Genomic DNA, 14,214 nt, shown 5'->3' with positions numbered 1-14,214 from the left:
CCATTAACAACATGTATTGCATTTATAAACTATATACTCTAGGTATAATACACTGATAGTATGCTGCTGTCTCCATCCACTTGTTACATACTACATATTACATTACATTAAATTGTTGCTCAGTTATGTCTTTTGTTCTGTGCAGGTGATTTTAACATACTTGTAATAAATGGAGTTTAATCAAATTATTTAACTGGACCAAACTTCAGTAGAAAAGAACATGAGGAGAGACAGAAGAAGAAAGCATGGGATCGAGATCTTATCTTACGTGACACGATATTAGTTTTGGTTCCCTCTGACTTATGATAGCGTGAAATATGGAGGAGAAGGTGTCGAGGTAAATGAAGGCATGGAGGGGATTGATAAAATGAATCCCCTACATGCGCTGCTGGAAGATAGTGTAAATGGTTTTTTTTGTGGTGTATCAAATGTCCATGTTAGTTTTTTATCATATTTAGTCAACCTTTTGAGTAAAAGTTTGAGTATTTTAGACTTAATAATAATAATAATAATCAATCCTTTATTAGTCCCACAATGGGGAAATTATTTCTCTGCATTTTAACCCATCCCGGAGGAGCAGTGGGCTGCAATGAAGCGCCCGGGGAGCAACTTGGGGTTAGGTGTCTCGCTCAAGGACACCTCGGCATGTTGCCAGTAGAGGGGTTTGAACCACCAACCTTGTGGTTACGGGACAAGCGCTCTACCTCATGTGCCACAGCCGCCCCAAAAGATCTGGAGGATGCGGGATCTGGAGGATCTTAGTCAAATAAAACTGTATTCATTTTAGCATAGTTTTTGGTATCGAAATTGTTTTTCAGTTGTCAGATTGTATTGAACAATCCAGTCAATCTAGTCTAGCCAAATTGTCACCTTGTTTCTTTCTCCCAAACATTGCTGTTGTCATCTAATATTTTGTCAAGGAAAGAGAGATTTTAGCCTTTTTTGTCAACAATATTGCAGTTTGATATAGTCCAAGTTGGTGTTCAATGACGTTGGTGCCATCTCGTCATCATCTCAGCTTAGTCATTAAAAAAAAAAGGTTGTTACATATTAGTCATAGTTTTTGTTCACAAAATTAACACTGCTAAGAGAGACATAAGGTGTAGAATCCTATTTGACAACCACATGTGCAGAGCAAGTTAAAGGACCAATAATAGCAGGATAGAGGAGTTAAACGGAGATCATAAGTTACAGCGATGGAGGCTGGAACAGTTGGAAACAAAGTAGGAACGAGAGCAGACACAGAGGAGAAAAGAAGTGACAATTCTCACTGAAAAAGAACACCTGCTTTCTCCATCTCCGCTTCTCCTACGTCATTCATTTAAACTCTCTCTTGCAACCAATTTCAGCTTTGCCCTCCCCTCAATTCAACCGTGCCAAACTCCTCCCCATCTCGCTATCCAGCCCCCTCCCTTCTCCCCCATCTTTGCCTTGCTCGTTCTCACCAAGTTAATTTGTTTGATAGACGAGGTAATTACCAGGAAGTGTATAAGGATCCCACCTGAGAGGCTCAGCGCATGTGTGTGCATGAGTGTGTGATCCAATGTAATTATAAGGGATTAAGATGTTTATCAAACTGCTGTTGTAAATCTTGAGCTCACCGACTCACGGTTAGACACTCACGGAGACTTTCCCATGGCGATGCACAAATACTCAGACATAGATGCATAGTAGTGCTGTCTCTTTGATGGTAAGTTCATTTGTGACTTCAAGAATTCTTGGTTGTGAAAGTTCTTGAATCATAATCTTTGCAACAGACAGAAATTGACCATTGACAACAAGATAACCATTGGTTACAAGTCTGGCAATCAACATCATAAATATCTAATATATATTTCCTTGATATCAAAACACTATAATGTGTCTTTTAATATAAGGTTAGTTATAATTATGTAAAGGTTTATAAAAGAGGCACTCCACCGATGTATGTATTAAACACAAACCTACTTTTCATACATTTTTCATGCCATTGGATCCCTTGGAGTTATGGTTGGCGATGAGACTCAATCAAAAGGGGTATATATATATTTTGAATTCTGTATTTCACAATGTGGGTTGGCGCACACAAACACAAGATTCATTAGCCACTGTCATTACTTTAAATGTACTTGCAGTTTCAATCCAAACATGACCCAATTCATAGCTTTGATGATATCTTTACCATAGTATTTATTGTGTGGCAAAATGCAGCCAGTATATTGAGATCTGGGGCATTAGCTTCCTCCTCATTATACAGATGGATAAGCATCAAAAGACACACTTTTATGGATTTTGAAAATCTGGACTCCTGTTAATGATGCTTTTTACTGTTAATAGCAGAAGGATGCTTAACAGTGGGCAGACAGTTTCCTATTTTCCTTGATGTTTTCCTGATAAAGACAGATATGAAAATTAAGGAGCCTCTTGCCCAGTGACACTCAACTTGCCGTCTGCAACCAGATAGAGGTCGGGCCTACTGATATTAGCCCCTGGGCAAAGTAAGAAGAGTCTCCTTGCTCTTTATTTGTAAATTTTATTCTACTTTCCGCCAACAGTCCATGATTGTTTCTACATGTACATGATTGTGCTTATGTGGCCCCTTCAGCAAAATATTAGTTCTGTCTTTCTTTAAAAAAAAAAAAGCGCATTGCGAACATTTCTTACTATGCATGTTACTAAGTTCTTTGTTTGTCTGCTTAAATGAATAAATAATAAATAGATAAAAAGATTATGGTCTATATAATACTTTTTCTCTCTGAGTGTTTATGTGGGTGTGTGAGTTTGGTGGTGAAGATGATAGGTTGACTGCGGGGAAGGTCAGTAGGAAGTTGTGTTCGGACACACACACACACACACACACACACACACACAGAATTTGTATGTATGCAGCGAGTCTGAGAGGATGAAGAGGCAAAAAAAGGAGGAGTGTTTTACTTCACACAGTCACATCTATACCATCATCACTACTAAAATGGGGCAACAGTTTCTCTCTCTTTCTCACTCTCTTGATCTACCCATCTATCATACTGATAATAACTGTGGTATTTAATGCAATAGAGGCGCTTTATAAACTGAAATATTGGGATACACAGACACGTACCAGATTGTAAAAAAGGTAAATGAATTAGAGTGTAAAAGTGAGATAAAGACATTTAAAATTGAAATTTTCCCCACTGTGTAGGTGCCAATTAACTGCCAACTTATACAGGAAACAAATAAGCCTGCATTGTTACAAAACTTTATAATGGTTACTTCTTTTCACAGTTGCATGAGTGTGACACTTAAATTTGGCCCAATGACAAGACCTTGTTATGGTCTAAAAATCAGTGCAGTTAACTAAACTGGAACATGTAGGCAGTGTTCCACTGTCCTGTGCACCGCCAGGCATGAGTGAATCCATTGCTACCATACAGGGGTGTCTGTAGCTACAGTAATGTTAAGTGTTCCCAGGTTGTACCATGATGGATGGCCTCCTGTCCTTGCCCTAATGAAAACACGAATGCACCGCTGTAATCACATCTATGAATGCAAGTGAAAATCCATAACATTTTGCTCTCACTGCCAGAGCAATCAATGTGTAGCTCACACCTTTGGTCTCTGAATTATAAAAACAGGTCTGTTGCTGCAGGTAACAGGACAATAGGCCCAGGCCAATAAAACGGGAGACAATATTGGGTGGCGAAGTAGGTTAAAATTGGCCAGAAGATAAACTGTGAAAATAACAGGAGAGGACAGCGATAATAGAGGGAATAAACCAGAGAGAATGTACTGAGAAGGTGATAATGCTGCGAATAGTGGCGAGCCATCAACATAAACTCATAAAAGAGAAAGTCAGGGGAGAGAGTAAGTTGAAAAGTCGAGTACATGACAGAGCAATAGACTCACAAAGACAACCATGAGAGAGGTATTACAGAATAAAGATCACACAGGCAAAGAAAGAGAAAGGATGTCACAAGAAATGAAACTATCAGGGCAGGATCTTTTTGTTTGTTTAGTTTCTACAAAGCACTACATATTACACAGCGACAGACACTGTGTGAATTAGACCCACAGCATTGTCAGTTCATTCTATGAGCCTTGGATTATGCACAGAGAGTGTCCAAACAACTTGATAAGAAAACATGATAAAATCCTGTTTAGAGCAAAGGCGCTTCTCAAGATAAACTACACTTACTAAAGGCATTGTTTACCCCAATGCAATGTTAGCCACTGGGTTTTTGCACAAGAGACAGGAATTAGTCAGACAGTGATCTAAATGCTGTAATTCACCAGCGTATACGCCACTGTCTGTCAAGTTGGGCATGGTCATCAAATGTTGCTGTCTATCATGGGATGATATTGTAATGTATAATTGGTGAATTCAATAAAACTATAAATTTACACACATGTAGGTTGGGCTATTTCAACAATGAGACACCGAAGAGGATGTCGATATGAATAACTAAAGAACAACTCTGCTGAAATTATGTCCTCAGCACCACAAGCTGTTGGCAAATAGGAAAAATAGCTCCATATGCAGCTTACACAAAACTCTGAAGTCATGTCTGCGTGCGTATGTGAGCACATTGTCTTGTGACTGTGAGCAAATTTTTGTGTGGGCGAGCTTGTGTGTCTGTCTGTGCGTGAATGTACATTTGTGCGTTCACAACTAAACAGATCCTTGGGCTTTTATGCTATACTTCAAAGAAACACTATTTAGGAGATTATATAAAGTCTTCAACGTCTTAGCAAGAAGCAGCACAACACACCCGGACAATGACAAAGAGATACTGATAGTCACACACACACACACACACACACACACACACACACACACACACACACACACACACACACACACACACACACACACACACACACACACACACACACACACACACACACACACACACACACTATTCACTTCTATTGGAAGTTAATACAGCATAGCTTATTGTCCTGTTGGATGACTGGGCTGCAGCCAAAGACACTTTGTCACTCATTTTGTTTGTACGCTCATGAAACCTCGTATCTCCAGTGTCGCCTTTGATGTCTCTACTTTAAGAGTTGCTTTTTCTCCAACCAGCATGTTCCATTTTTGAAAGGGATGAAAGATGTATTGTTACAAAATAGACATTATTCACAGGAGACATTTTGGCTTGTCAGAGCAGCAAAACCCCAGGTGGAGCTCAAAGCATGAATGAAGGCTCTGTTCCATTTGTAAGCCTTACAAGTGGTAAAACATGCCTAATAGCTGGGAACGTGGAACTTGAACACTTAATTGAAATACAGCCAGTGTTTTCCTGCTAGAAATAGATCAGGAATCCCCCTTTTCACTACCTGTTCAGCACCAACCTGTTAGCTACTAGCTTGTGAACAAAGTTGAGCACTTAACAGCCTAAGAGCAAGGTATTTCCCTCAGGAGTCAGCAGATTCCAAACCAGGGGTAAAAGGAGTGCATATTGGACTAAAATTTTGCAGGTGGACACAAACAGGACTTTTATTCAATGATGATATTGTTCCATAAATGCTGGATGTGTAAATAGACAACCATTTGCCTATCAACTTAAATGGTGTTAATGAGGCCAATGTTGTTTTCATAACTTGCAGATATAAGCTATATATGTACTAACAAATACCACTATCTTTCTTTAAGGCCTTTTTCATGAAAGCTATTTTGATGTGCCACATTAAATTGGATGATGGTTGAATTTCATGTAGCTGCTCAGATTCAGGGTCCTGGTATTGTGCATGCTGGCTCACTGTCGTCATCTTTAAATGGGACATGTGAATAGAACAGAGCCATCGATAATGTTATTAGTAACACCTCTGCTTTTTCCTACCTTGACAAGTCAAAATGTCTGCTGTGAAAAAAGGCCCATTTAGGACGGAGTCACCAGCAGTTCCAACTACTGTGTGCATATGAATATATACATTTCTTGTAATGTAAGTGAGAAATGATATTGTTTAGCACCTTTAGATAATAATGTGGTTACCACACTAATCCTGTGTGTGTGTGTGTGTGTGTGTGTGTGTGTGTGTGTGTGTGTGTGTGTGTGTGTGTGTGTGTGTGTGTGTGTGTGTGTGTGTGTGGTTACAGTAGTTTCAGTGGCCATGTCAGTGTGTTTTCCTTTCATATTTTTTTCATTAGAGGGATTGCCTATCAGCCTCCACAGAGGGACCTTGGTGTTCTGCAAATGGAACCGGGCCCACTGCAGGCCTGGCATTGGCAGCAGAGACACAAAGAGAGAGCGGGAGATAAATCCAGAGAGGGGATGGGGGTGCAAAGCAAAAACAAGAAAGAAAAAGCAAGAAAAATTCATCTGGCATTAAGGAAGAGACGGGAAGTGATATTTCTGTTTGTCTTGGTTTGAGTCATGTAGTTTAACATGCCACATTAAGGGCCTTGGCATGCTGGCATTGAGAGAAAGACTGAGAACAGATGGAGAAGGAAATGGGGCAGAGGGAGCAAACTGTGGAAACACAAAACAATAAGAACGAAAGGTAAATGGAGAGAGAATGGCTGGCATTGCAAAGTGGCATGCTATCAGTGGAGCTGCAGGGAACAGTTTGTCCAACAGTTGTGCACGTCCGTTCTAAACAAATAAGACATTAAGGACAATTAGTAACCGCAGCTCTCAAGCCTGCTACAATTCAGTAAAATGTTTTTGATTTTTAAACCGTTAACTCACTTGCACAAGTTGGTTGGTTTGTTTGTTTAACACAATGTACAATCATTTTTCTTAAAGCCTGTTGAGGACCAAGAATGACCAGACGAAGAATACAAAGAACATGAAGAGTAGTTAAAAATAAGTTTTCAATTTGGCAGGATCAGCTAATATTCTACAAAACTCTAAATTTGTAACTCCTTTCATCTTTGAAACACAGTATCATAAGCAACTATGACGGACCTAAGTACATATACAACATCGGTTTCAGCTGTTTTGTTGCAAGGATAATACATGTCATACAAAGGACAGAATTACTGGCCAGGATGTGTAATAAGTGCATACAAACAGTTAAAATACGTACAAAAGTGGATTAAGTGTGAAGTCCCACGATCTTAAATAGATGTGTGTGCTCCTACACTGCTTATCTGCTTTGTTCAAAGTACTTTTAAGATGTATGCTCAGATAAAAAACATGTCCTCTTCGGGTTACATCTGAAACCCTGCCTTCAGGATGATCAGGAACAGCATCGAAATCCTGGTCCAGATGTTTCCCCTTCAAAAGCCTTGCTGATGGAACCACCGAACTGAGGTGCTTGTCATTTTTTCCCGGCCTGCATGTGTAGCTTTGTGTTATGTAACAGCAGACACCTTAGCCATGCCAAGAGCCAGTTTGCAGGACTGTGAAGGGAATGATGACTATCCTCCAAGGGGAATTACACTTTCCCAGGCCAGAGGGGATAGTTGACAGGCTTTGCGCGCCTTGCTGACCGTAGGGAATTGTGGTGCACAGTCCGGTGCCACATCAGGATTCTCTCTCAGACGGAACAACAGACGGAATGCTATGTGAGCCTCTCGGTGCTACTGCAAGGTGTCTGTGATGCCAGAGGTGCATTTGTGGGTGTTTACACTTCTAATGCAGCATCCGTGCATGACACACTTTTCCTCTGCAGGTCCCCTTTGTAAAAACATGGCCTGTATCCACCAGATGTCTCCTTTATGTATAGAGCCGGGGAAAAAAAACATGCCTGCAGCATCCTGATTCAATCATGACCCTATTGTCAGCCTGTAGGAGGTAAGAACTCCCTCTTTCAAAACACGTTCATTCTTTCCCTGCATTTTAATAAGCAGAACAGGCTGAAGCATGTTAGAACAAATACCCAGCTTCATATATCTCCTGCAAGCCTGCTGACAATCATCATTCTGAGGGCGGTGGAGATCCAGACTCTTTTTGCCTGTGAGGTGACCAGAGCTTGCTGCATCCTCCACAATGTCTGTGCAGCAGAAGGTGATGGAGGAAGAAGGCTCAAACCATGACGACAATTTAGAAAAAGATGATGCGGATAAGAAGGGGCTCTCCATAAATAGCTTCTGAGCAACAGCACACGCGTCCACAACCCCAGAAGTGCCTGCATGTCTGAGTCAGCATTACTACATCTACATCTATGGGGGCAAACCTTTCCGGATGTCCATTATCACTCTTCCATTGGACATACTGTATACTCAATGTTCACATTCAGCGCTACCTACAATTGAAGTCTAGAAATCTTGCGTAGAGCTCCTCAGAGTTTGGGGCTGATCCTGTGGAATACATTCTTTTTTTCATACTCACACCCAGCATACAGAACACAAACATAGGATAACAAAGGTAATGGAAATATGAATGAAATAATAAAGAATAGAGGACACTCTGAATTCAGTTAGGCCTCAGTTATGCTTGGATGGCTGTCATACAAGGCCACGTTGGTGTATGGAATAATCGATCTCCCTTGAAGAAGGAAACCTCCACTTATTTGAAGGGAAGGAAATTAACGTTACACTGTGCAACATCCCATTAAAATGTAATGTAAAATGAAAAAATGTGTTTTGCTGTGGTGATTTGAAAGGGTCATAAAAGAGTCTGAAGGCATGAACGCATGGAAAGAGATAAATGCAAACCTCATTTGATGCTCCGACGATACACTGCAGGCATCAGATATGAAATGCTAACACCACAGAACTAGCAGTGTTTTAGGAAAATATTGTTATTTAGGAAGCTTTTTTTGTATATAACAGAAACCCCTTAATACCTTAATTTGATAAAATATGAGAAAGTTTAACTAGATAATGTGGAATTGGCATCACACAATCCCCTAGATGAAAGAAATATCCCTCTGTTAGAGTTGTGGGACTACAAAAACACTCAGTCCGCTCACTGTTGTGCAGTAGTGTTACAGAATTAAGCTTTTCTTTACTCATGAACAGTCTTTGTACAGACGCTGTCCTGCAGAGACCACAAAAAAACGACAACATGCTGATGTGATTTAACACCAGCAAGGTTTGTAATTTTCACCTGTGAAAGTGACAGTAACGACCTTTCAAACTTTTATTCCTTTAGCTCTCTCCAAACAAGTACTGCAGCTGCAAAAAAATCAAAAATCTTTGGTCGCTGGGTCCATTGACATTTCAAAATTGAAACAATGTCACACACAAAAAAATCATGTCTGGTACAAAATGGCAAAATGTACTTTTAGTACTCCCTGCACAGGACACAAACACAACTTTCCTGGACTAAAGTGCTGTAATTGTTTGACCCATCCACCCATGCTAAGCAGACTCTCATGTATTTTAATTTCCGTCACATTTTCTTATCGTCTATAATTTGACTGGAAATTGGTGTTAGTTGAAAGCCTGGAACATCATAGAGCCACTCTGGCCCCCGTTTGTTGATTTCCGATGCTGAGGGGCACTGATACTGCAAGCTGGTAGCCAGAGGGGGGGTTCTGCTCATTCATTCAGAGGCCATCGTGAGTTTTGGCAAATACATGTCCTTTTTTTATTCTGCTACCTCATGGTTGATCAGACCTTAAATTAAGCATAATTTCTTATGGTGTTTCAGCAGAATTTGTAAACACAAATTGATTGATACATTAATTTGACTGAAAAGTTGCAAAACTTATAAGGGAACCCATTTTCCACATAGCATTTGTTTCTGTTATCATCATTACTACAAGTTCCGATGACAAGGACACTAAAACTAAAAGGGCTTTCTTTTGTGGTAGTTTGTATATATTGCTGCAGTCACTCTTACTCGGTAGAACATACTCTGTAAATGTGTCTACTGTATCCACTACTGAGGTGTCTCTAGGCTAATCACACAGTATACTGAAGTGTGTGTATGCATGTGCACATGTCTGTGATTGTACGTGTTTGGCTGCTCTTTAAAACCAAGAGGATTTGGCTAAAGAAAAGAGGCCTGTATCTATCTAGCTGTACCTGTCTGTCTGTCTGTCTGTCTGTCTGTCTGTCTGTCTGTCTGTCTGTCTGTCTCTCTCTCTCTCTCTCTCTCTCTCTGTTTGTCTGTCCTTTGTTTGTCTGTCCTTTCCTCTATCCCCCTCCTTTTTGCTGATGGAAAAAAAAATCCATCCTTCTTTTGTTGGCTAATCTGTTCCACTCAATGACATCTGCTTTCTGAACTACAGTACATTAACCTCGACATACTGTGGTCTGCCATCGATAATTCAGCTTTGTACATACGATGTGTATAAAAATACAAAATAATGAAAATATGCTTTATAGCTTGTGTCATTTATTTTACCTACAGTAGTACTTTCATTGAGTCAAAAGTTATATTCTATAATTTGTTTCCAGTCACGTTGCTGCACAGAGGTACACACTCATACTTCTCTATTAAATAACACTGCATTATGCATAGGTGTCAACGTTGCAAGTGCGTATGTAGGCAGGCAAATGGGTTCAATTAGGGCGGCTGCTTCATCAGGAGATCATTACACTGAGACACCTCTGATCTCTGTCATTTTCTCCATCAGGGTATTTTTTTTCCTCCTGTCATCTTTCTTCCCTCCGACAACTTAAACACTTACTTCCTCCAGTCACTGTCAAACCAAATCTTTTCTCTCATTATAGAGTGCTTACTGCTTCGGTAAAAGGTTTCCCGTGAGTCTTGACACTGATGTAGCATCATGTTACTAGTTCAAACTGAACTCACTTGCACCACTTCATGAAATGACACTCACTCTGAAAAAATCCTTTATTATGTTTGATATGTAGAAGTCATAATATGAATTAAAATGTATGCAATTAACAGCACAGTTGTGGACAAAAAGTCAACTTCCTCAAACGAGTCAATCTATCTGAAGGCGTGGCCGCTTTGAGCGACAGGTGGGTGCCGTATCAGGTCGTCAGCTGCTAGCTGTCAGCTCTGCTGCGTCACCCAAGCCCACCTTCGCACATTTGACGATTCATCTATTTGCCCATTTTTAGAGCTAGACTGTGTCTGCACTGCCAAGATGGCGATGGTCGGAGTCACCCATGTTGATCTTCACAACGGTTCTGCATAACACAATGGGTGACGTCACAGAGACTACGTCATATTTTAATGTTGCATCAATCACTTTCCAACCATTAGTGGGCAGATATACTATCACAATTTCCTTTATTTACGCTTAGCCAACATCAGAATCAGAATCAGCTTTATTGGCCATGTATGAGTGTGCCTACACATACCAGGAATTTGACTCCAGCTGTTGTTGCTGTCATTGTACATACACAGATATAGAAATGCAGCAAGAAACAAGGACAACAAAGCTGAACAAGAAAATATAAACACTCTTACTACCAGTAGGTAAAAGAACATATATAAATTTACACTTTGGATCAACTTCAACTTGGAAGAGAGTCATGAAGGTAGGATAAATTACTTGAAGGATCAGAAGTCCCAAGTTTAGACTAGCCGTGGAGGCACTAGGGAATCTACACCATTTAAACAGTGTATACGTTTTTATTTATATATATATATATATATTTATAAAATACACATGAATAAAAACACACGGAGCCGCTTGCATAATATGTGCTTAGCCACACACAAAATGAATATGTAAATTACAAATCAGAGCGTCATTTCATTAATAATAGGCATGAGTGCTTTTGTTTGGCCTGAGATTTTGTTGCTATACAATATCAACTTGAAAGCTGCTATTCCTGTAAACAAAATACACTTATCAAAGTGCATTTTCCCTTACTTCACAAATTAAACAAACTTTAACTTGCTTATTCTTCCATCAGAAAATGTTTCTTAAGCCACATGATGGGACACATCTAATCACATCCACACTCCTGCTTTGCATTTGTTTGTTATTGTCAGAAGTACATGAATTTATGATAATAAAATGATACTGTCATGTACTTTCCCTTTTTTTCTATATATTAAAGTCACCTATCCCCTTATGTGATATTTTTAGAGATTGTAGCTGGTTTACTGTAAATTCTATAATTCACCTGACCTGCAAGTGACCTGTACAGCTTGAGATTCCTCGACAAGTCAAGTTCTCATGCTTGGAATCTCTATGGAAAAATGATTTTGTAGATGAAGAAAGAATCCTAATCTCATGATAAGGGAATCAACCTAATTACTTTCCTCTCTTCATATCTCTCAGTGTCTTTCTTTCTCTGCTACCAGAAGTGAAGATTATTCTTATTGCAGCCTTGTCTCTCCCCTCTCACTGGGCTGGCGTGCCAAAGACTGTGAACTAAGACATTAAGCTCTCTAATTGTTGTCAATACCTTTTCCTGTTTCTCTGTCTTCTCTTCTTTTTCTCTATTTGTCCTTTATTTTCCCTGCTGCATGCATTGAGCTCTGGCTATTTTAGCAGGGGTCCATCATCAGTGGTGGTTTGATGATTATTTTCCTATGTAGATGTTCTATTCTGCTGTTTCTTCATCAAAACAAGATATTTTGAGTGTCCTATTTAAAGTTGCATGCATGCTTATCATAAAGCTTGTTGATAAAACTGTAATGTCACAGAGAGCATAAGCCTTAACATTTGCATCTTCTATTGCTCCATCTGGATTAAACTGAGACCTCTCAGTTTCTTAAGCATCAGCTCGTCAGTAATTATGGAAGAAGATCTGACACTTCTAAACACTTTTAAAATGATGTCATGGTCACCAGGCTCATTACATATATGGTATGTTGACATTATTCTGATGTTTCCAAGGTGCCTCTGTTTCTTCCTTATCCGTATTATGTGCTGCAAGGCTGACAAATAAGCAGCTGCTTAGTCACCATGAGAAATAAGGTTAAGGCAGGAGAACACAATAACATGCATTGTGATAACTTTGTTACTGTAGAACTTGTTAAGATGCTGCTGGTCAGTAGTCTGGATGCTCCCAATATGCTGTTTTCCATATTTTTTAACCAAAATTGGCACATTTATGAAAATGTTAATATGGTATATTATGCTGCGACCCTATTTTTTGTGTTTTAGTTGTGAGTATCCAGAGGTTTGTAGTGAGAGAGCCCACTGTTTTCCAGAAGGGGAATGCGTCAAAACTTTTGAAACTGATATATTTGTTAACTTAAACGAACAAATGTTATCTTTCAGGACTTTGAATTGCTAAACTTGACAAGTCATCCATCAGCTCAGCCGAATAAAACTGAATTTCTAAGTCTTTAAGTTGTTTTTATTGTGTGCAGCAAAGATGGATATATCCTGACTTTAAGTCTTGAGTATTAGTTAAACCCCCAAACACTGTATCCTGCATTTACCATAATGCAACTTGATGCTATCTTTCCTTATTCATTGTAATGCAGGGTCCCTGTTTGTAGTCTCCAGGCATCACTATTACATCATCAGGATAATTTTTTTAACTTTAGAAAGCTCCCTCCAGAACCATGACACAGAGGCAGTTTAAACAGGCTGTAAAATACTCCTTGTGATGAGTAAACTGAACGTCATGTTTAGTATTGGGGCCTTTAAGATATTTGCACATATGCACTTGTAAAAACACCTTTGAAAACGCAACAATATAAATATTGTTTGACAGCAGAGACCCATTTTAAGCGTACTCTTATAATCCCTTACCCCGTTTCAGTAAAACCAGGACTCTTGTTAACATGACTTGAGGTTACGTTAAAAAAAATTAGGTCACTGCAAAATTCCTGCAATAACTTGATAATTCTTAAATTAATGTAAATGTGCTGACTTTAGCTAAATCCAGCCACAGTATTCTGTCTGGGGTACGCTCCACCTGTGTTTATAAAGGCCCGGCTGTTTCGTCTAGTTTGCAACCCCCAGGTGCATATGAAATGCTATTATCCATCTGTGTCGACACATCCTGTCTTCAACATGCTGGGGAAAGCCACTGTGAGCCTGACAAAGAATTAAGCAGGTAGAAACAAAGATTGAACACAACCTCCAGGTCCTCATTTGTTTGCATATCACACCTTCATTTAACAATGTATCCTAAACTCCACGAGACGTAACAAGCCAAACATGGCATCTATCAATATGTAATCAAAGTGGTGTGCATATTGTGTGTTGTGTTGGGTTTAATTCATTAGGGTTTTTAAAAGCTGTTTTCTGTAGAACTCGTGCTCCTTGGTACTAAACAAGGTCTTGAAACAAGAGGCTTAGTTTGTCATACCTGCTTCATTTCAGTTTGTTTTCGTTACACCAACTAACACTGTCAACACACACACAACTTTTTCTCCTGTCCTGTGCCGTTTCAGCGATCAAAGATCTGAAAAAGAAACTAACATGTCCAAGAAAAAGAACAGTAACGATGGACAAGGGGACAACCAAGAC

Source organism: Anoplopoma fimbria, chromosome 1, assembly GCF_027596085.1.
Source record: "Anoplopoma fimbria isolate UVic2021 breed Golden Eagle Sablefish chromosome 1, Afim_UVic_2022, whole genome shotgun sequence".
NCBI classification, from domain to species: Eukaryota; Metazoa; Chordata; class Actinopteri; order Perciformes; family Anoplopomatidae; genus Anoplopoma; species Anoplopoma fimbria.
Note: the sequence above shows the minus strand (reverse complement) of the source record.